This window comes from Carassius gibelio, chromosome A1 (assembly GCF_023724105.1).
Source record: "Carassius gibelio isolate Cgi1373 ecotype wild population from Czech Republic chromosome A1, carGib1.2-hapl.c, whole genome shotgun sequence".
NCBI classification, from domain to species: Eukaryota; Metazoa; Chordata; class Actinopteri; order Cypriniformes; family Cyprinidae; genus Carassius; species Carassius gibelio.
In genome coordinates this window covers 13,977,847-14,002,507 of record NC_068371.1, presented here as the reverse complement: position 1 = coordinate 14,002,507, position 24,661 = coordinate 13,977,847, and positions in this window count along the sequence as shown.

The window sequence follows — 24,661 nt, the reverse complement described above, 5'->3', positions numbered from 1 at the left end:
AAAATTCATAATGATTTTTTCTTTCTCAAACCTTGTCTGTGGTTTAAAAACACCCCTGGCCAAACGGGGTGCATCTCTTCCCACTTTGATAATTACTGTAGTTACCATGTTCTGAACATCACATCCTTTCTTTTCTAACCAGATGTAATCTATCTATCTATCTATCTATCTATCTATCTATCTATCTATATATATATATATATATATATATATATATATATATATATATATATGTGGCTGAATAAAAATATTTGGACATTTATAAAAATTACATCAACTTAGCACCAACAAGCTTGTTAGCTAGACAGTTAGCATCAGCTAACAAGATTTACTTATTTTCAGTACGATGAACATTCATGTCTGTCTACTCGTCTAGTTAATCAAAACAATATACATATGTATAACGTTACTGTCGATAAACAATATAAAAACAGACGTCACATAGGACATTTTAATAAAACTGATAACATTACGGCAGCGGTGAATTTGAACATGCATGAGTTATTGTATTTAATCTGTGTTGTTTTAAGGTTTTTGTTGTTGTTGTTGTTGTTGTTGTTTTTTTACCTAAAATTGATGTGTCTGCATCGTCTGCACTCGAGCATTTGAGTGGGCTTAAATAGATCTCTCTTTACAACGGATTTAGTTCCCAAACAACTGACAGTTTTGACCTAAATATGATTTTCAGTTACAATAATTAATCCAAAATTTCGACATAACTTACTTTTAGCAACATCAGACGCACGCGCGCTCACAAGATCTCCCGGTTCTTACTTCTGGAGACTCGCACTAAACGGTTCATTTGAATCAGTGAGTGGTCGACTCCAGAACAGCTGCAATCGGATCATTCTAATTCGTAAACGAATCGTTTGGTGCGATTCGCGATCCGATTTAAAAGTTTCTTTTGAAAAGACTCAGTTCGTTCATGATGAATCAGACACCGCTTCTGCGTGTCGGAGCACGTGATATAGGGAGTAACGATATGTTTTATGAAATGTAGTGAAGTAAAAAGTACGATTTTATGCTTTGGAATGTAGTGAAGTAAAAGTAAAAGTTGCTCAAAATAAAACTACTCCAGTAAAGTACAGATACTTGAAAAATGTACTTAAGTACAGTAACGAAGTAAAGCTACTCCGTTACTGTCCACCTGTCAATAGCACAGCTGGCAGACCCATCTGGAGGATGGCTCTCGGTGATCTCACTGATGAAGCTAGAATACCGTGGGAATTCAAATCCACATTTTCCCTTCTTTTATGTCGCAAGAAAAGGCCAACAGGAGCATGTTAGTGTCTCTGATCTTGAAACAAAAAAAAAAACTTTAGGGAACGTGTGGACTTAGTGTGAACTTTGATTTGTCAATACTGTTGGAGACATTGTTGAAATCTCTTCTGAAGTTCTAGAGCATAAATATTCAGGGTCTGCTGAAAACTAGAAAACGTATGTCTTCATCTGATTGCATTTCTGTAAAGGAGAAACAGAAATATTAAAGCTATCTCATTTGTAATTCTTCTCTCTTAAGGGTTGACTTGCTTTTGTTATTTGGCCTTCAGTTTTTAAAGTACGAAAGTAAAAAAGCAGCTCATGACAATACTGAAAAGTGCAGAATAGCATAATACTCGTACTTTGTTTGCAGTATTCCTTATATTGTATTTAAAATATAAAAACTTTTATTAGCATGAATTAATTTACATACAATATTTGCAAAGCACTACACACAAAACAAGCAATGAGAAAAAAGAATAAAAATAACTTTGTTTATATACAATATATAACTACATATATAAAAAGTATGAAGAAGTTATACCATGCAAAATAGTCTCTTTCTTGACTTCTTTGATTTAACTGCCAAGATATTTAAATAAAAATAAAAGCTAAACAATTTACCTACAATTTACCAACAAAGTGCAAAATATTACTCGTCTGCAAATTGGACATCACGTTCTAATGCATGTCTTAGTCATTTGACTGGCAGTGTGCACTTAATACTGCACAGTATACATTAAGTATTGCACTGATGTCCTATTATGCACAAAACTAACCAGAACTAGCCAAAAGAATGTTATCTAAATGTATGCATTTAGCAGACGCATTTATCCAAAGCGACTTCAGGCTATCAACTTTTACCTATCATGTGTTCCCGGGGGATCGAAACCCCCAAGCTTGCGCTGGTTAACGTAATGCTCTACCACTTGAGTGATAGGAACACAATCTACACACTCCACTGGTCCCATTTATTATTATTATTATTATTATTTATTTATTTTTTTTAACAAGAAAGCTTTCAAAAGTTAGTTTATTTTTCTATAGGCATGTTGAAACCTACTAGAACAATGTTTTAACTTTAGAAACATATGCTTTGGCTTATAACCTCTGTGTTTCACATAATCATTAATGTTATTATACTTTATTCTTCACAGCCAATCAACACGTGACCTCACTGTGGATGTTTCACATTTGGGGCAAATCATGCCCACACATTTCCATCTTGTTATTGTGACCCTCGGTTGCACTCGTGGAAAAATCATCGAAATACTGTTTCAGAGAACTCCAATTTCTCTATCTATCCACATTGTATGGAGATTGTATGTATAAAACATTAAATGTCAGGACTTCAGCTGCTGAGATTCATCACATAGAGTACTCGATGAATAATCAGATAAAAACATTTGTTCACACAAAGCAGACAGGACAAACACACATAATTAACACAGATTCATAATGAATGAGTTCCAGTGACTAATCTGTGCAATTATCCGAAGCCAGAATAAAGCTTCTCTCCAATCATCTTATCAAATTTGACACTGAAACCAACATTCATGTCCATCTCCTGACACTGAGCGCTTGATTGTCCAGCACTATCCTGTTGACTACAGTTCATTTTCTACATATTTAGTATTCCTGAGTCATTAAAAATGTGAGTATATTCATATCCTTTAACAGAGTTTTTTTTTTTTATTTTTTTAGGAGGGAGAAATCTCACAAATTGCCTTAGATGACATCATCTCAACATGAGCAAGCATGAGATAAAAGCATTTACGGAAACAATCATGCCATTTTACTGTAGGTGAACATTTTACACCAGGTGAGTTACCGGGCAAATTTACAACACCATAACGCCATACACATGGAAGTGGTTATGTGATGCAAACATTAAATTTTACTTGTCTTTAAATCATGTACTAGGGGTGTGACGAGACACTCATCCCATGAGACGAGACGAGACACGAGGCTGGGTTCACGAGAACGAAACGAGACGATATTTTTAGACTGTTTTTAAAAAGAAACCCTCAATGATGAAATATATAGGGGAAATAGTCTTTTGTTAAACTGAAAAACACAAAATGCACAAAATGTAGGTTCATTTTGAAATATTTTTGTACTTTAGGCAAGTAGTTTCACAAAAATTATAAATAGTATAAATAAAAATAAATACAAAAACAAATATCCCTTTAAAGTGGATATGAAACAGTCATTCATGTTGATTATTTAGTAAACTGATTTCCACTTATAGTATAGTTAGGGCCCTATGAAATCGACCCCCCCTCCCTCCCATTTTAATTGTTCCGTATTGATTTTTTTTAAATAAATAAATTTTATAAACTAAAAAGCATGTCTAATTGATTAAAATCATGAAACGTATACATTTTCACATCAATTTATTAAAAATGTAACACTAATTACACGTTTAGGGCCCTATGAATGTTTTTTTTTTCTTCTTAAAGTAGCCTTGTGAATTGTTTTCCCTCAGAAATTATGTTTTGTTTATTTATATTTTTCTGGTTATCAAATTAAGGCATAAAATATTAATTTATCATTTAGGCTATATTAATTATTGAAAATGAAGTAAAATTGATCTTTTTGGCAAACAAATGGGATTTACTATTAAAATGAAAACATGGAAGAAATGTTTGATTAATCCTTAAAAAAAAATATTTTTTGTTTCATTTTAGTAGTAGTAGAAGTAGTAGTAGGCCAAGTACGGTACATTCTACAGAAAATAAAAAAATGTACCTAACTTTTATTTTGAAGGGTTGCGGCAAATACATTTACAGTTCTGTGTACGTGATATGACGCTAGTTTTACTCAAATAATACGCTAAAATGCTTATGAAGTGATTCTCAGAGCAGTTTAGGAGATGTTGTTTATGTTTTTCCATCCTCATTTAGTGAGACGACAGACGCTGAAATCACCACGAGCGCCATTCATCAACAGAGACACGCAGAACATGCAGGATTCATATTTAAATTGACGTTTGTTGCTTTATATTTACATGTACATGGTGATTTTATTTAATTGTAATGACTTTCTTTTGATGAATTCAAATTTTGACAAATTCCATGACATTTGATCCCCGTTAAACTGTGAATTTTGAGGTCATGCAAGGAACCTAGCAAAAAGTATTTATATATAATATCTCCATGTATCTGAGCAAAATAATAAAAAAAAACTGTCCTGAATTGTATTTATGGAACATTTTTTTTTTGTTTTTGATTGTTTTTTAGGTATTACAAAAATAAAAATGTATGTTTGGAAATGTGGTAGGCCTACATTGTCATCTTAGCGAAAGAGATTCGAAATAAATAAATGCTGAAAATTTAGATGCAAGCTGCTCAGAGAAATGCAACAGTGAAAATAGAAAATTTCTGGAACATGCAAAGAATGCTATGCATTTTATTTCATTAATTACTTTTATACCAATTAAAATTGGTTAGTTTTAAGCTAAAGCAAGTCTCAAGACTCACTCATAATAGTGCTTACACTGATGATGCAAGTTCAGAGCCAAAAATTATAGTATGAAAAAGAGACCTGCAAGGATAAGGGTGGACAAAAAGTGTTGTGGACATGCATGTCCGTGTGTTTTACACCTCTGGGTGGCAGTAACCCTTCTGTGTATTAAACTCGTGATCTAAGCTGCATTCCCAAAGGTCGGAGGTTTGATCTCAAGTGAGAAGCAGGATTGAGCCAAACGCCTGAAAGATCCCGAGATCATAATCTGACTTTATCGCTGCTGTGCATTGCGTCAAATGCTTAACCTCATGTCGCTCCAGAGGGACAACCTCTCAAATTGACCCTATATAAAAGTGTCTGCTGTCTAATGTCAAATTATCTAAATCTTTCTTAGCTCAATTTAATCCACACGTGCTGCCGGCCCAGGTCAATGATTGAGGCAAAATTAATTAAAAGTCACATACACAATATATCTTACGTCAAACTTCTAAATACTCCTTCTTCAGAGTCAGCATTTCCACTTGATGTTTTCATTCTTTGTAGTTTCATTCTTTGAGGTTGTAAATTTGAGGGTACTTTTTCAAAGGTTCACAGATACTTATGAAATGGTTTTATTTCATTTAAAAAGGTCATTGCTGAAGTTTTGATAGAAAAACAGATGATATAGGGATGATATTAGTAAATAAATGTTCTCTTTTGATAAAAAAAAAAGAAGTTATTTCGACATTATTATCACAGAATTTTTAACTCTGGTGTAAAGAGGCATTTTGAACAATATTTTCCTGGACTCATCATCATCTGGACTTTTTATTATATATATATATATATATATATATATATATATATATATATATATATATATATATATATATATATTACTAAGGCAATCTGTGTGGATTTAAATTTGCTATGTAGCGGCGTTCACAAATGTGTGAAATTTCTGTGAATCTTCAGTGAATTGTGAATCTTCTGAAGCCATATGATCACTTTATAATGTCAGAAGTCATTGGTTTCTGCTCTCATTATTGACAACACATGTGACTTGGTGAGATTCCTGTAGAGGGTAAAATATTTGGTGAATAATAATGATTAAACATTTCATTCTGTTCCCTAAATAAAGCTTTCATGTAATTCCAGAAGACTCTGAATATAGTGCAAGAATCATATTAATTACTATTATGGTGTACCGATAGCTTAGCAGTTCCAGTCCAAAATATCTTCTTTTGTTTGTTGAAAAGTAAGATGTGTAGCCATTGGTCATTGCTCACGCAGCAAACAGTTTATCATCAGCAGCAGTTAAACCGAATGATGAACCGCTGCCCTCACAAGCCAAGAAATACATTAGCACTAGCACAAGTACTATCAGTGTTAACTAAGCAAAAAATCTGCAAAACTCTTTACTTGCAAAACATCTGTGGTTCCAGATTAATATCCAACAGCGAGCAGATTAAATATTTACTAAAGGACCTGCAGGAGGTAATCCAACTAGATTTTGGATGAAATACCATAAGGGAGTCTGGGCTCTGTCCATTCAACACAAGAATCGTCCAATTTCTTGAGTTCAGAAAACGGCCCGTGATGATCAATAGTGGCCATCTGTCCAGGTCAACATCCAATGACCTTCTGAAGTGAGCATAAGCACACTCATTCTTATTGTAGGACATGAAATCACACATGGGAACTCAGCAGTTTCTCCTGGACAGCAGTTTCCTTAACTTTACTGATTCTCACACGAGTTTCAGAAACTATCTCAAATATCTCAAACTGTGCTCCGTTATGCCAAAAGGTCAGATATGACCTCAAACATTTCTTAATTTGCTCTCCAAATTACCCCATTGCTTTAAGAGTAATAACAGAGATTTTTAAGAGACATTATATGTGATTTGTCGTTCCTGTTGGCAAATTTGGCAAGAATCCAATGTCTGCCATCAGATATTTTTTATTTATTTTGTATTATTATTATTTATATACTGTTATAGTTTTTATTAATATTAATATTTAATTATATATATATATATATATATATATATACATTATAAATTGTGAAGTTTTAGTAATTATGTTGGGCTTTTTTGTATTTGTTTTTAAATGTCAATATATTGTCATTACAGTTTTACATTTAAACATTTAATTAAATTTATGCATTTATCCAAAGCGATTTACATTACATTCAGGCTAACAATTTTCTCCTATCATGTGTTCTCTGGGATTCGAACCCCCAACATTGCACTTGCTAAGGCAATGCTTTACCACTTGAGCTACAGGATCACTTTTTAGTTTGTTTAGTTTCACAGTTTTAGTGTTAGTACTTCATTTGTTTAAAGTTGAAACATGTTAAGTTTATTTTTATATATATTTTTCTGTACATTATTATATACTAAATTAAAAAAAAGTCCCAAGTCATAAAAATGTTTGCTTTTTTTTTTTTACTCCCTCTCTTCTTTTTTTATTTCCTCGACATGTGCTATTTGTTTCTGCACTTTATTTCTCTAGAGGAGCTTTAGGAGAAACATCTGTCTGAGTCTCCCATTGGAATTCCTAGGATGTGAACATGCTTGTTTGCTGTTGTCTTGTTTGAGGAGGAAACAAATGATGTGAAGAACTTCCAGTCTTAGAAGATATACAGATAATTTCTGTAAGACATCAGAGAGTGTGTTTGGAGACCATCAGAGCGATTAGAGATGTATTTCCAGCAGCCAATGAGTGAGCACTGCATGGCCAAGAAAGTATCTATTCATCACAGACCTACACAGGAAAAACATGTTCTTCTCAGAAAGTGTTTATGTGGTTTCCATCGCATGCAGCAGGAAATTGGCTGAAGATGACAGACGCATTAGCTCTCTTTGGCGTTGTCTTTATTGGGACTCGTATTGTTGGTTCAATTATGCAGGAAGTCTTATCAGCTTTCATCCAAATGTTCTTCTTGGGCTTAATGTCATGAGAGGAACCTAATAGCAATCTGTGGTTTTCTGCAGCGCACTGATCTGTTCTTTTCTCTCATTATAAAGATGAAGTGTGTGTATGTGTCTTAACATTTATCTTATCCAGTTTTATGTATATACGCTAGATGTAACACAGAGTAACTGATTATACTGTGAATGTGGTTCAAAACATTGATCTGTTTGTTTGAACATCCTCTATCTAATATTAGCTGAATTATATAGCATATTAGTTTAGGTTTTCTAAATGTTGGCCTGGACATATCTTATTCCATAAGTCAATGGAAAGCTTAATTATTCAGCTGTACAAATAAATAAAAAAAAAATTATACTTAAGACCAGAGTCTCTCTCTCTCTCTCTCTCACACACACACACACATATATATATGTGTGTGTGTGTGTGTGTGTGTGAGACTCTGGTCTTAAGTATAAATTTTTCGAAATTGAGATTTGTAAAGCTGAATAATTAAGCTTTCCATTGATGTATGGTTTATTGGGATCTGACAATATTTGGTTGAGATACAACTATTTGAAAATCTGGAATATGAGGGTGCAAAAAAAATCTAAATACTGACAAAAATTGCCTTTGAAGTTGTCCAAATGAATTCTTAGCAATGTATATTACTAATCAAAAATTATGTTTTGATATATTTACAGTAGGAAATGGACAAAAAAATCTTCATGGAACATGATCTTTACTTAATGTCCTAATGATTTTTGGCATAAAAGAAAAAATAATTTGACCCATACAATGCTTTTTTTGGCTATTGCAAAAAATATACACCAGCGACTTAAGACTGGTTTTGTGGTCCAGGGTCATATATATGTAATTTATTTTAAAATGGAGTTAGACCATTTCAGTTTTAAATAACTTTATAAATAGGGGTCCCGTGCAGGTGAGGGGTCCAAGGAGTCATTAAAATCTGCCAACCCATTCCATAGAAAACTGAAAAGAAAACAAACTTTAACCTACAACCTCTTAGAATCCAGGTGACCGCATGCACAGAAACAGACGGGTGACAGTTTGAGTGCGAGCAGCTCACAATAGAGGTCCTTGTTTCATTATGGAGGCCATAGACCCGTGCTGCTGGACTTAGCAGGTGCACAAAGGTGTAATTAAAGGTTGGATCCCATACTGACAAAGCACATGACTTTCAATCTACTCATTCAGGTCACTTCAGCTCTTCTAAAGCTGCTTTATTCAACAAAGGCACCATCTCTACTAATCTGTATTTCTCAGGTCTCCTGCTAGTCTTCTCTCACAGCCTGAGGTTTGATCAACTGTCACAAGCCCTTGTCACAACCAATTACTTTGTCAAAAGCCTTTATGCCGAGTTTGGAGTTTTGCTGGTTTTATCTTTATTGTGCAGGATTGGAGGTACAGTCAGAAGTGGGCAGATCAGTGGATGAGTGGCATAAATATATGTATATACTGTACATACATACTGTAGTGTTAGAAATTAAAATCATTTGAACTCTGGATTTGGCTTTTATGAGGGCCTGTTTTATTCCTGATCATATGAAAAACACTTTTTTTGTCACCCTTTAATGTGAAATTACTTTTTTATTCATTAACACAATTATATTAGCATTCTCATTCAAATAGAGGCTATTAGTTGATATATACACATTAAATATAAACCAGTCAGTGTAATTGCCTTGTGCTGACCTTTGGGCGAATCGGTCCTTCTACTCATCAGTGCTGTTTCTAATAATACATAGTCTGTTTAATATAGAGTAATTTTACCTCTTAATATCACCCATATTGCTTTAAAATAAAGCATTCTGTGTGGAATTCAAATGGGTTAGATACGTTTTGTGGTGTGCACTAACTCGCGCTTATGATCCGTTCTGCAGTGTTGTGTCTCTGGAGAAGACTGTGTTTGCTCTGCAAGTGATTGGTGTAACATAAAACGAGTAACGTGAAGCCAGACTTCATTTTCCCCAATGGAAAGCATATTTAGACTCTCTTAATCAGAGCAGTGTTCATTTCGAATTAACCTTTAATTTGACTCGGGAAGAATGAGTCGTCTTGGGGAGTGATTCTTTCAAACGCGCATGCGCAAAATTCTATAGGTTCTGTATTGGAATTAGTAGTAGGAATTAGTTTTCCTACTTTCCTACCCAATTAATTACATACCTCCCCAGTCTAGGGGATGGGAGGGAGTAATAAAGAAAATGGTAGAAAAATGGGGGGAGTTTTTCCCTTCTACTGACTCACACAACAGCGCAAGTAATGTGAAAACAGAATAGAATTTATTAAACACAAGGATGCAAATATAACTTCAGGAGGGGTCCAGGCCAACATAACAAACAAAACCTATTAACTCCCAAAAACAAACCTTACTAACCTACAAAATAAAAAGAAAACAAAATACAAAAGATTACCATTATAATCAAAATAAATGGCAACCACTTCCCTACAGCTTCCCATAAAAACTAATTCCCCAACTAAAATCCCATTTCAGTCAATGCACCAATAATCATAACCAATGCAGTATTGAGCCGGAAAGAGAATTGATTAGTTCATCTATTGAGTCTTCGGGTTTTTTGATTCGTTTGTTCATCACTTGACAGACCCATAAGCTTTAACCTATGCAGTCTTAACATATGAGTTGGACAGAGACATAATAATAATAATAATAATAATAATAATAGCCAACTCCTTATTACCTTTGTTACAACATTCAGTGTATGGAAAATAACGATCATGAAAGAAATTCACACATTTATATACTGCAAGAACTAAAAAGCTACAATTTGAGGAAAGAAATGCAGCACCTCTGACAAAAGTAAATAATAATTCTAATAATGATGATAATGATGATGATGATGATAATAATAATAAAATAATAAAAATAAATAAATAATAATAACTATACACCCATTTGTAAGGAAGCTTGTAAATGAACTTTTCTATCCAGTGCTGTCACGTCATGTGACAGAAGAATATATATATATATATATACACATACACATATTTGTTGCCAGGGTAACTCCTTTTATACAGTCTATGGTTAAAAGCTTATGTGGCTGTCACATGATGAAGGAACGACTCAAACCCACTGACTCGATAGATGAACTAATCAATTGCCTTTCCGGCTCAGACTAAAGATTATGGTGCCGTCACTTGATGAAAGAATGTCTCAAACTCGAAAAGACTTGTCAGATAAGGTGGAGAGGTGAGCTAGTCAATGCAATGCAAACTTCCTAATTGGTCTCACCCAGAGCAGAGACTACATTACCCATACAACCTTGAGTTATACAAGTGAAAAGCGCATGCGTGCATTTTGCCACAGTTTTTGCTGCAAGTCAGATGCAAGCTAATGAAGTAATGCAGTAGTTCTTTCAGGTAGGGTGACCAGACTTCCCGAAAAATTCGGGACAGAGCCGAAATCTAAACTGTTGTCCCGAATCCCGAATCTGGCCCTAATTGTCCCGAAAATTATACTAAAGCAAAATCTTGAGTAGTTATTGTCTGATAAACATTAAAAACTGTCTGCGGAGGTCGAGTCGTCTTGCAACCAGCCCCCGCCGGCTGTAGCATCTTTTTTCTAAGTTAAAAAAAAATACTGTAGGCGGCTAGGCACAAATTTAGATATTCATTTATCTAATTAATCTATATGCACAAAGACAATAGGACCTTTTTGTTTTAAAGATTGAAGAAGAGAGCACAAGTTGCTGCAGCTGCGAGGAGGACAGTGACGCACGCATACAGGAGTGATTGACAGTTCACGGCATTGTGTACAAAAAATACTCCGCTACACAATTATTTCGTTATTTTCGTTTAAGCTTATTAGTGTTAGCGTTACAAAAAGGTCTGATTTACGCACTGTTACAAAAGTCTTTTTTTTTTTTTTTTTTTTTACAATGACATTTGAGTTCATGATTTTAATGTTGTTGTTTCTTGTGGCAGACTAAAGAGTAATGACAGACGGTTGATCTTTGAATAAAAAGGTGTTTAGTTAAGGTTTGAAATTCATTATATTTTGTTATAGGCTACGAAGTCTTATATGTAATATCATAAGCCCTCTATCCCGTCTCCCAAGACCTTATACTGCTGTATATAAAACCTTTCAATATAGTTGTTGTTACCTCAGGGGATGAGGGGAGTCATCAAAAAAAAAAAAAAAAAAAAAAAAAAAATATATATATATATATATATATATATATATATATATATATATATATATATATAAGATAATTAGTAGAGCATGTAAGCACACATCTTACTGAGTCTTTTGTGGGATTATGTACATACAAGTGTGCATGAAAAGTTTCTAGTGCATATAGGGGATAATTGCACAAAAAAATTAAATAAAATAACACATTTCAGACAGTTTTTCTGTGATGTGGAATGTTTGGGGGGTGGAAGAGGTGAGATTGTTTCAGGAGGTAGGAGGTTTGTGTGGGGTTTCAGAGGAGGGAGAGGTGATTTGAGTTCAGGGCCGTCACATCCTGGAGGGAAAAGCTGTTGAGCAGTCTGCTGGAGCGGGATCTGATGCTCCGTTACCTGATGGTACGAGCTGGAAGAGACTGTGGGAGGCATGTGTGAGGGTCTTTCATGATAGTGTTTGCTTTGCTGGAGCATCATGTGAGGAAAATGCAGGATGGAGGTGAGAGGGGCACCGATGATCTTTGCAGCTGTGTTCACTGTCCACCGGAGGGTCTTGCAGTCTACTGCACTACAGTTCCCTGTACCAGACAGTGATGCAGCTGGTCAGCATGCTCTCCATGGTCGAGCTGTCAATGGTCAATGGGGGGTGGTCAACAGAGTTTCTCCTGAAGTCCATCACAATCTCCTTTGTCTTCCCCACATTGAGGGACAGGTTGTTAGTGCCACACCATTCAGCCAGCTGTGCCACTTCCTCTCTTTAGTGCGTTTCATTGCTGTTGCTGATAAGACCTACCACAGTTGTGTCATCCACAGACTTGATGATGTGGTTGGAGCTGAACTTGGCAGTGCAGTTGTGGTTCAGCAGGGTAAAGAGTAGTGGACTGAGCACACAACATTGTGGGTCACCTGTGCTCAGTGTGGTAATGCTCGAGGTGTTGTGGTAGACGCAGACTGACTGAGGTCTTCCAGTTAGAAAGTCCAGGATTCAATTACAGAGGGAACTGTTAAGGCCCAGCAGGTTTAGTTTGTTAATGAGCTGTTGTGGTATTATTGTGTTGAATGCTGACCTGAAGTCGATGAACAGCATTCTAACATAAGAGTCTGTATTCTCTAAGTGGGTAAGAGCCAGATGGAGGGTGGAGGAAATTGCATCGTCTGTAGAGCGGTTTGGACTGTTTGCGAACTGGAGTGGATCGAGTGTGTTGGGGAGGCTGGTTTTGATGATGTGCATGAATAACCTCTCAAAGAACTTCATCATTATTGGTGTCAATGGGATGGTAGTCGTTTAGACAGGACACAGGCGATTGGCCTTCCTGGCTCAGCGAGGTGTTGAAGATATCTGTTAGGACATCTGTCAGCTGTTCAGCACAGTCTCTCAGTACATGACCAGGTATGTCGCCAGGACCCGCTGCCTTGTGTGGGTTAATCCTAGATAGGATATTCCTTACTTCGACTGGAGACCTACAGAGCACCTGGTCGTTGGGAGGTATGGGCAGTTTTTGTGCAGGTGTGTCATTCGGCATGTCAAACTGTGAAAAAGCAGTTGAGTGCATCCGGGAGGGATGTATCAATACCACAGGCCTAATTTGTTATCAGTATTCCAAACATATGACATTTTAAGCGACTGACCATGTGAGCAGCATGTTCCTGGGTTCCTGATCACAGAACTCACTTTTCCACTCTGAATAAGAGTTTGAAAAGAGTTTTATCATTGAGTTACCATGTACATTTATTTTTTATAGATGTCCACATGGTTACAATCTGAATAGGGCAAGATAGTTATAAATGAAAATATTTTTTTCTCTCTCTTTCTTTTCTTTCATTTTGACAGTTGAACTCAGTCCCTTATACAAAAATGTAACGCATTTGAATTAATTTTAGGGATTTCAGCTCTTTAGTGCCACTGGCTAATGCCACATCTTGTGCTCTGGCATAAATCAATAAAAAATATTTTATGGATCACATGTTTCCATTGATTGGAACATGAATGACAGAGGCTTAATTTCTTGTTAATGTAGGGCCGAGGGCTGTTGTCTTGAAAGGATGATATCCCCAGGGAGGTGTTCAGATGTTAGTCATGCAATAGTAGTGGATTCACAGAGGTTTAAGTCACTGTGTCACACTGTCAGCTGTTGTGTTAATGTGCCGGTCTGTTTGACATCAGTTCATAGTCACACCTCAACCACGTACAGTAGCTTAGTCTCAATTCTGCGGTCAGAGTTAGCCACGCAAAGCAATTAGAATACAAAGGTGGTGCGTCTGTGAATGCAACACCATTGCTCCAAGGTTAAACAAATATTGCAACAATATTAGCAACATTGCGTCTATTTTAAAAAGCTAGCAGACTGCTCTCTGCTGTGTTCTGCCTTGTTGGTTTAATTCATTTTTTATTTATTTATTTTTTATAGGATGACGGCATGTTATGGGTATATGATGGCATCTTACTCATTTGCTACACCCATAAAACAGACAAAAATGGCTTAATATACAAATATATATATAAAAAAAATAAACAAATCATAATATAATATTTGGAGTAAGTAGACTCAGGTTATTATTAATGCAAGAAAGCAAAGCAAACCATGTGTAAATTGAGTCTGTAGATGACACTGAAAAAAGAGTCTTTCCTTTTGATGGCTTTTGATGGATATGTATCATTAACCTTAAATATTATTAAATGCATGCCTTAAACAAGAAACATCTATCTATCTATCTATCTATCTATCTATCTATCTATCTATCTATCTATCTATCTATCTATCTATCTATCTATCTATCTATCTATCTATCTATCTATCTATCTATCTAGTCAATGATAACACTGAATGCAGTTCAGTGTAATATGATTTCAACCATTTCCAGTATGATTTGGTGTCTTTGATTCAGTAGTTGCCATTTGATAGCATTTTGTATTGATTTATTTAATTTATTTATTTTTCTTCCATTGCTGTCTTCTTTATGAACAGAAAATGGACATTAGGGACCCGCTGGTTGAAATCCCTTGGCTGGTGTGTGTCTATTAGAGATGTGTGAAGCTTGACAAATTGGCTTGACATCACTGCCTATTCAAAAGATATAGGGAATTTAGGGTTCTTTCATGGAAAAATTCAGTTTTATGACATTTTAATAAGAGATATCTTGTCTCATTTATGTCTGTGCATGTTCATGTTTTGTGCAGGAGGTCTCAGGTTTTCAATAGAGCGGATTGCTTGAGTCCCCCGCAGGACTCCTGTATCATACAGTAAAATCAGTTCATGACTGGACTGTAGCCACAGCTCCTGTTTGAGCTCAACTGACGGATTTGACTTGCCTTTTAACATCTTTATTGCATTTATGGCCAGCTCAGTCTAAACCTTCACTTGAAGGCAAACTGTATATATAACTCCAAATGGTGCATACTGCATTGTTCACTTTTAATCCTTTGCTGTCCTAAATATACAGTAGCAGCTTTATAAACATATAACAAAACCTTATACTGTATACGATATTTCACAGGTAGCCAATGATGCCTTTTCAAAACAGGTGTAATATGCTCCCTTCTCTTTATACCAGTCAGGAGCCTCGCTGCAGCATTTTGAACCAGCTGTGATCTTGAGACGAGAGATTGACTAATTCCTACATATAAAGCATTACAGTAATCCAAGCGTGTAGAGATTAATGCATGAATCACTGTTTCCAGATCAGGAACAGACAAAAAATATTTCATTTTCGCAATATTCCTTAACTGATAAAAACAATTTTTTTACCACATTTTTAACCTGATGGTCAAACATAAGAGCGGTGTCAATAATTACACCTAAATTTCTTATTTTAGGCTGAACGTATGTTTCACATATACCTAGAAAATCGGCTAAACCACTGTCATCCTTCTTCATCCCAAACACTATGACTTCAGACTTGCTGGCATTTAACTGCAAGCAGTTTTGTTGTAACCAACTGGTCACCTCCTTTAAACAAGCAACCAGGGATAAATTAGGGCTTGATCCTCCAGCTCCAATCGGTAAATAAATCTGAATGTCATCGGCATATAGGTGATAAAATATACCATATTTCTTAAAAATTTGGCCTAGAGGCAGCAAAAACAGAGAAAAAAGAATAGGTCCCAGAATTGAACCCTGAGGTACTCCACAATCCAGAGAAACTGACCTGGAGGAAAAATCCCCAACCCTCACAGAAATTGAACGTCCCCTTAAATATGAGGAAAACCATTTTAAAACCGTCCCTCTCAGCCCTACAACGTGTTCCAAACGACTAATAAGAATATTGTGATCAATTAGATCAAAAGCTGCACTAAGATCCAACATAATTAGAGCCCCAGTATTTCCCAAGTCTGCAATAAGTAATAAATCATTTGAAAGCTGAACTGCAACGTCTGTCCGAAGAAGACGACAAAAGGGCCAGACTGCGAGGTGGAGGGAGGAAGAAGGCCAGTGAAGAGCTGGAGGTGAGCGTGTGTGAGTGGATCCACAGCATGCGGGCAAAGCATCTCAGAGTCTCACGTAAAATGATCAGGGCCAAGGCAAAAGAAGTGTATGCAACAGTGAGTGAAGGCAGGGATGAGGAGAGTTTTACTGTGAGTGCTGGCTGGCTGGACAAATTCCTGAGGCGCAACGACTTTTCAGTCAGAAGACGCACAACTATGGCCCAGAAAGACGCCAAACACTTCACTGAGAAACTGGTAAATTTTGTCACATATACAGCGCGGATTATTAAGGCAAAGAAAATACAGCTGAAAAATATTATAGCCATGGACGAAACAGCGGTGTGGTTTGATATGGTGGGCTCTACAACGGTGGATGCAAGAGGTGCATGCAGTGTTCCACTGAAATCCACAGGCCATGAGCAGAGCCACTTGACTGTGGTGTTGGCTGCGAAGGGGGGATCAAGGAGGTGAAATTAATGCAAAACATCAGTGGGGTGGTGGTGGCCACGTCCAAAAATGGATGGATGAACGAGGAGCTGACTGCAGACTGGCTTCAGAGAGTGGTGGGAAAGCTCAACTTCGCCCCTCGTCTCCTAGCCTGGGATTCATATCGCTGTATACAGGCCCCTGACGTCGTATGGAACCAGCCATTCAAAGCCAGCCTGCACGAGTCCTATGACAACTGGATGGCAGGGGATGTGGACAAAGAGTACACAGCTGGAGGAAATGTGAGAGCCCCAGCTCGTCGCTTGTTGGTTTCGTGGGTACTACAATCGTGGGAAAAGCTGGATACGGAGGGGCTGAAAAATTCCTTTAAGGTATGCTTACACGTGCATGTGTGTGTGCGCGAGGGAGAAAGAGGAGATAATATATTTCATTAACTTCGGGATGTTATCCTTAGGTATGTGCCCTGATAGTAGCTCCTGATGGAAGTGAGGGTCACCTTATCCATTTTTTCAAAGAGGGAGAGCCGTGCGCATCTGGTCGAGAGCTGTTAGTGCAAGCAAGGCAGGCAGAGTTAGCGGAAGCTGGAGAGGGAGAATTGGAGGAGAGCTACGTGTAGGAGGAATTCGAAAATGAACTTGTAATTGAGGATCGCGGGGATGATGATAGTGACCAATAGAGTAATTTTCTATCACATGATTGCAGTTGTTTTACTGGGTAGTTTTCATCTTTCTTGTTGATATGTTTCGGGCAACAAGTTCATATGCTCGATGGATTTTAGTGGTAACTTATTTTGTTCTGCCCATTGCTGTCACATCGTTTCGTTTTTTATGCTGCCAATAATCTAAGACATTTCTTACACTAAATTTTTTTTTTGATAAACACATTCGTTTAAGGGTAACTTGTATTGTTCTGCCCATTGCGGTCACATCGTTTCGTTTTTTATGTTTTTTTTTTTTATGCTGCCAATAGCCAAAGACATTTCTTACATTAAATGACGTGTTAAACATTATTCAAGTTAATTATAAATAAAACGTAATATAATGTGGTTTTAACAAACAAACAAAAAAACCTTTGAACCCTTTGGCTTTCCATATTCCAATGTATTTTGTACACTGTTAAGTTGATTTTATTCCTTCATTATAATAGTATTGCAAGAACTCCAAGGTCCAGGCAAAGTACGCACACTCCACTTTACTATGCCTCTAAAAGTTACTTCTGGAGGGAAACTCTGACCACAAATCTCATAGATAACAGGCTATGCTAATCTCCGAGGTTGTCTGCATGGATTGCTGCTCCATGATTTAAATTTACTTCTATGCAGAATAAACTGCAGCATGCTTCAAATTTTTTGCCTATAGTAAATCACTAAATTAAAGCTATGAATGCTCTTCATTAGTGGCAAAAAAGACCAGTAATGCAAACTTTGGGCTTCACAAAAGCATTTGAGCCTGTTTCTTTCTCCCTCCTTTGCTTCCTGTCCTATTTTGTATGGATGCCCATATCTCTACAGTGCTACCATCTCGCTGTCAGCATGTTAGCGCTAACGTTGTGTCTTGCTATGACTTGCGTGGCTCTGATAACAGGCTAGTTTCAGCAGAGAGAGATGCTGAGAGTGCAAGTATCCTCCGCAGGGTCAGTGTCACCCCACCACTAGTGCCTATGACAGGATCCCGATACCCCACACAATGCACTTGTCTGTGCACAGCATAAAATACTTTAGAAAGCTTCTGTTTAAAGAGCTGATGTGGAGAGATTCTGCGTAATCTGTGTGTGCTCATATTGATGGTTTGAAATTGCCTGTGTAAGGATGTAAGGATTATTTAAATATGTTTTACAAGAAAATAGTATTTCTGTTTTCTACTTCTCAACATGTAATATCTACTTTGTAATTCGTTGTAAAATTAGTTTCAAGAAGTTATTACTAATCACTCAATATAAAAATAAATAAAAAATAAATGAATAAAAATAACAATGCTAAATGCTTGTTTTCCTGCAAATATATTAATAGCAGTGTAAATATTCAGAAATTGAAAAAAAAAAAAATGTAATAAAATGTGAAACTAGTGGAAACCTTCTGAAATTAGTGCAATTCTGTGCTTTAGCACACTAGTTAAGTTGAGGATTAAATATTAGCAAATTAATTAAAACATTTATTTGTTATATTTTTATAATAATATTTTCAAATAATTAATATGGTTTATTTTATTCACAATGTGACAGAAAAGCAATTGAAGGCCTATTGTCATGTATATAAGAATTCACATTCAGAAAAAGTTAAAAGAAATCAAATTAAATGCATTTATTCAAATTAAATACATTTTCAAATAAAATAAATAAAAATAGTTAATATTAGTCTAATAATAAATAAATAGTGACGTGACATATTGCCAAGTATGGTGACCCATAATCAGAATTCGTACTCTGCATTTAACCCATCCAAAGTGAACACACACACACACACCGGGAATACACACCCGGAGCAGTGGGTGTGTTAAGTATATTAAGTAATATTAAGTATAGCTCATTAATATAATTTACATAGCTTTCAGATATTGATTATTCAATATGACAGGAGCCTTTTATGTATTTCTCAAATGAAATATTGCTGCAAGTACATTCAAGTAATTATTACAACATGATGATAATAATAATAATAATAATAATAATAATAATAATAATAATAATAATAATAATAATCTGTGATGCAAATAATTTGGGGGTGGGGGTTTGGGGGAGAACTAAACCAATCTAATGCTGAATTAATCTAATATAATTTGCTTAGCTTTCATTGATTGATAATTCAGTATAGTACATTAATATAGATTCAGTGCAGTTGGAGTTTAAGAAGCAGACATAATAAATGTTATTCAGCCAGCAGCAGTTTTTTTTTCCTTCTGTTTTTCATGTCAATATTTTTGTTTGATTAATATGAATGACCTAATAGACAGCAGAAGGTCCATCAAGCTGCATTTACACTGCACAGATCTGATATTTTGACTCAAATCCATTTTTTTTTGTCCTGCCTGTGTACATTAAAACCTTGCCAAGAAGTGTTGTTCATGCACAGCCGCATTAGCATGAGCACACAAATTTTCTTAGACATACAAAATGAGAGTCCAAACAGCTGATAAAAACATCACAGGTAATCCAGTCCATCAATTGATGTCAAAAGCTGTGTGTTTGCAAGAAAGAAATCCATCATTAATGTGTTTTTAACTTTCAATTAAATTCATTTCAAGTTTATTTTTATAGCGCTTTTTACAATACAAATTGTTACAAAGCAACTTTACAGAAAATTATGTATCTACAATATGTAGTAGTAGCTTGTGGTGACTGTCAGTTTGTGCACGTTTGACAGGATTTTTAGAAAAATTTATACAATACGTAGTCAGCCAGATGATGAACATTATTAATATGATTAATTAATAATTATTATATGATGCAGTCACACTTGTAGCAATAATTGTTAGTTCTGTTCGTTGATTCAGGGTTAGCATCATCTGAGGTCCTCTGAGGGTCAGCATCATCTCTTCTCAGGTGTTCTGGATCCAGACTGGAGCTTGTGTAAATCCTAGTTACCACGGAATGTAAATATGTTACATTATAGGTAAGTAATGATCATTTGTAACTGATACGGAATTTAATAGGTAGCCAGTGCAGAGGCTGTAAAATTGGGGTAATATGATCATATTTTCTTGACCTCGTAAGGACTCTAGCTGCTGCATTTTGGACTACCTGTAGCTTGTTTATTGAAGAAGCAGGACAACCACCTAGAAGTGCATTACAATAGTCCAGTCTAGAGGTCATAAGTGCATAAACTAGCTTTTCTGCATCAGAAACAGATAACATGTTTCGTAGTTTGGCAATGTTTCTAAGATGGAAGAATGCAGTTTTTGTAACATGGGAAATATGATTTTCAAAAGACAAATTGCTGTCTAATATAACACCCAGATTTCTGACTGTAGAGGAAGTAACAGTACATCCATCTAGTTGCAGATTGTAATCTACAAGATTCAGTGTAGTGTTTTTTGGTCCAATAATCAATATCTCTGTCTTATCCGAATTTAATTGGAGAAAATTATTTGTCATCCAGTCTTTTACATTTTTAACACATTCTGTTAGCTTAGATAATTGAGAAGTTTCATCTGGTCTCGTTGAGATATATAGCTGAGTATCATCAGCAAAACAGTGGAAGCTAATTCCGTATTTTCTAATAATATTACCAAGAGGCAACATGTATATTGAAAATAGAAGGGGACCTAGGATGGATCCTTGTGGCACTCCATATTTTACTGATGATAAATGAGATGACACCCCATTGAAGTAAACAAAATGGTAGCGATCGGACAGGTAGGATCTAAACCATCTTAGAGCCTGCCCTTGAATACCTGTATAGTTTTGTAATCTATCTATGAGTATGTCATAATCTATGATCTAGAAATGAGATGCAGCCTTGATCTGACGCAAGAAGCAGGTCATTTGTAATTTTAACAAGTGCAGTTTCTGTGCTATGGTGGGGCCTGAAAACTGACTGAAATTCTTCATACAGATCTTTTTTTTTTTTTTTGATTATGTGATTTACTTGATTATTTTCTGCAGCGAAAACGTTGTGTCGTCTGAATCAGGAGCACACTTTTTAAAGCCAAAAGAGTCCAAAACAGATACTGCATATCAAATGTTTGTGGATTTTGATGTGAGAGGACAACAGGGGATGGACCTTTGAAATTGTAGAGCCTTTCCTGAGTTTGGTTCTACTAATTGGAGTGTTGTTGTGAACCTTGAAATGTCTTTTTCTCTTTCTCTCTCTAAATAGAGGTTTTCTAATTTTCTATATTCATATGTTGAATGTAAATATGGATTCATATGTTGGAATTGCTAATGTAAACCCCCTCATTCTTGCTCCGATTGGGTCTCCAACTCGGGTCTCCAGAATGTGTGACAGGCACACTAACAAGATACCGCCACACCTCATTCTTGTTTGAGTGGGTTTTTGGTATGGGAGGAAGGCGCACTAACAAGGAGGCTAAAGACTGCAGCCACTAGCATCAGTCGCTAGTGTACCTCTTGAGATCAGGGGAGCGAGGTTTACTGCACCTGCCCGATGGCCTCCATTACATTAACACCAGTTCAGTGTAGCAACTCTTCCAAGACCCAGCGGTTGAGGACTTCTGATCTATTGTATAGAGTCTGAAAGACCAAGGCTGTTTTGCTGCTGATCGGGCCTGTCTGTCTGTCAGGATGGATGAGGAATTGTGAGTATCCAATATGGATTAGCAGTAATATTAGCTCCAACATATTGCACCAACGGTAAACTGAAATGACATCTTGGTAATCTGTAATTTTGGTATTAATTGACCCTTTGCAAAAACCTGCCGCCCCTTAGTTAATATATTAGTTAATAATTATGTCATTAATGACTCACCCTCATATCATTCCAAACTCGTGAGACCTCCGTTCATCTTCGGAACACAGTTTAATTTATTTTAGATTTAGTCCGAGAGCTCTCAGTCCCTCCATTGAAACTATGTGTACGGTATACTGTCCATGTCCAGAAAGTTAAGAAAAACATCATCAAAGTAGTCCATGTGACATTAGAGGGGTCAGTTAGAATTTGTTAAAGCATCGAAAATACATTTTGGTCCAAAAATAGCAAAAACTATGACTTTATTCAGCATTGTCTTCTCTTCCCTGTCTGTTGTGATCGAGTTCAAAACACTGCAGTGTAGTGATATCCGGTTCGCGAATGAATCATTCGATGTAACCGGATATTCTTGAACCAGTTCAACAAATCGAACTGAATCGTTTGAAATGGTTCGCGTCTCCAATAAGCATTAATCCGCAAATTACTTTAACTGTTATCCTTTTTATTGTGGCTGACACTCCCTCTGAGTTAAAACAAACCAATATCCCGGAGTAATTCATTTACTCTAACAGTACACTGACTGAACTGCTGTGAATAGAGAACTGAAGATGAACACCGAGCCGAGCCAGATAACGAACAAAAGATTGACTCTTCCAACTTTCAGTCAGTTTCATTATCCCCAACTGTTAAGATTTAATCAAATCTGTCCCTTTTTTGCTATTATTTCTTCATTAATTTAGTATTTTTGTCCAGCTTTTCATTTAGGATCTGTGCTAAAGCGATCAATTTATAAATTATTAGCCCAGAACCAAACTTCTCCCACCATAGTAACAGATGACAGGAGGTTCACAAGTGAAACAAGCTAAGTCTTTTTTTTTATTATTTATTTATTTATTTTTTTTAAAATAAATAGTTCTGTGAAACAAGGATCTCACAAGTAGGAAACAATCTTTTGCTAATTATATTTATATTTATATCTTTTTCATGTCTTCATATAAGTGATGTTTTTAGGAACGTGTCAAAAGAGAATGCGTTTCTTAACTGTCCCTAATATTATTCTCTCTCTCTCTCCCTTGTGTGATATGATTTAAATAAACGCATTACATTATACCATTGTTGTCACAATTTAATTTAGCTAAGCAGCTACATTGATCTTGGTCTTTTTTTCTTTCAAGTAGATGCTATACTTGCTGGAAATGGTTGCAGGGCATTGCAAACACCCACTGAGTGAACTAACTTGCCTTAAAGCCACTTTGGTTGAGAAGAGGTGTGCAGTTACTTTTTTAAAGTGATTAAACATATAAAAAGGGACGTTTAATAAGTTTTTTTAAATTTTTTTTCATTCTTTTTTTTAATTAATTAATACAATTATCCTGAACAATGAAATGTATCACAATTTCCACAGAAATATGAAGCAGCACAACTATTTTCAACATTAATAATAACAACAGATGTTTCTTGAGCAGCATATCAGCATATGATATAGTTTTCTGAAGGATCATGTGACACTGACGACTAGCAAAATGATGCTGAAAATTCAGCTTTGATCACAGGAATAAATTACATTTTAAAATGTACACACAGAATACTGTATTTTTTTAACAAATAAATGCTGTCTTGATGAGCTGAAGAGGCTCGTAAACAAATACAGCAGTGACTTTAAACAGTGAATTATTTACATTTATGATGATCTTAATTATTGGAAAACCAAGTTTGTTTGTTTGTTTTCAATACAATGCTTAAGGGTTGATTGTGATCTTGTGCCACTGCATGTTCGTTAAGATTTTGAAGATATTCTCATGGAGCAAACAAGACATGGACAATAATTTTCCCTTTCAGCTATCACTGGCATTGTATTGTATATCTTTAATATACTAGTGTGTTTCTTCTCAAGGGTATGAGAGCATCATACCTTGGCCAAATGAACTCATGATTCACACTTCACACTACCCACTTTCTCTAGTATCCTTCTCTGGTTAGCACAGCAGAGATTACTTCACAAACATCTGATCCACACCAACCTGTACAGAAACAACCTGAAAACAGACACATTTTCTCATTCTCACGCTTGCATTGCTTCTCTGAAATCTCTAATGTTAGATTATTTTTCCTCATTAAAAAGTTTCACCACTAATGAACAGCAAATCAGTTTTTTTAACAGATGCACACTCACAAGATGAATACGCAAATTATATAAGATTTCAACATTTTTCTTGACCCATAACATCCTACGTTGACAACAATAATCCATTTTTATGCCCCTTTTCTTGCCTACAAACTTCCGGTATGAGCAGTGTGGAAAACATCAGAGTATCAGAACACTGTGGAGGTCTGTAATACCTCCTCTGTATGACCTCTCAATAGTAGAAGCTTGACTGCCATCCATTTTATCTTCGGTATTGCAGCACCAACTATCAACTAGGCTATATACCAAATCCCATACCTGCTGAGTGCCAGTTAATCATTTTGTCATTTAAATTGTTTTATTTTTTATTAAGTTTCATTTGATTTTATATTATTATTATTATTATTTATAATAATAATAATAATAATAATAATAATAATAATAATAATAATAATAATAATAATAATTTCTAATATTATTATTATTATTAATGTTATTTATTTATTTTTTTCCCTTCTTT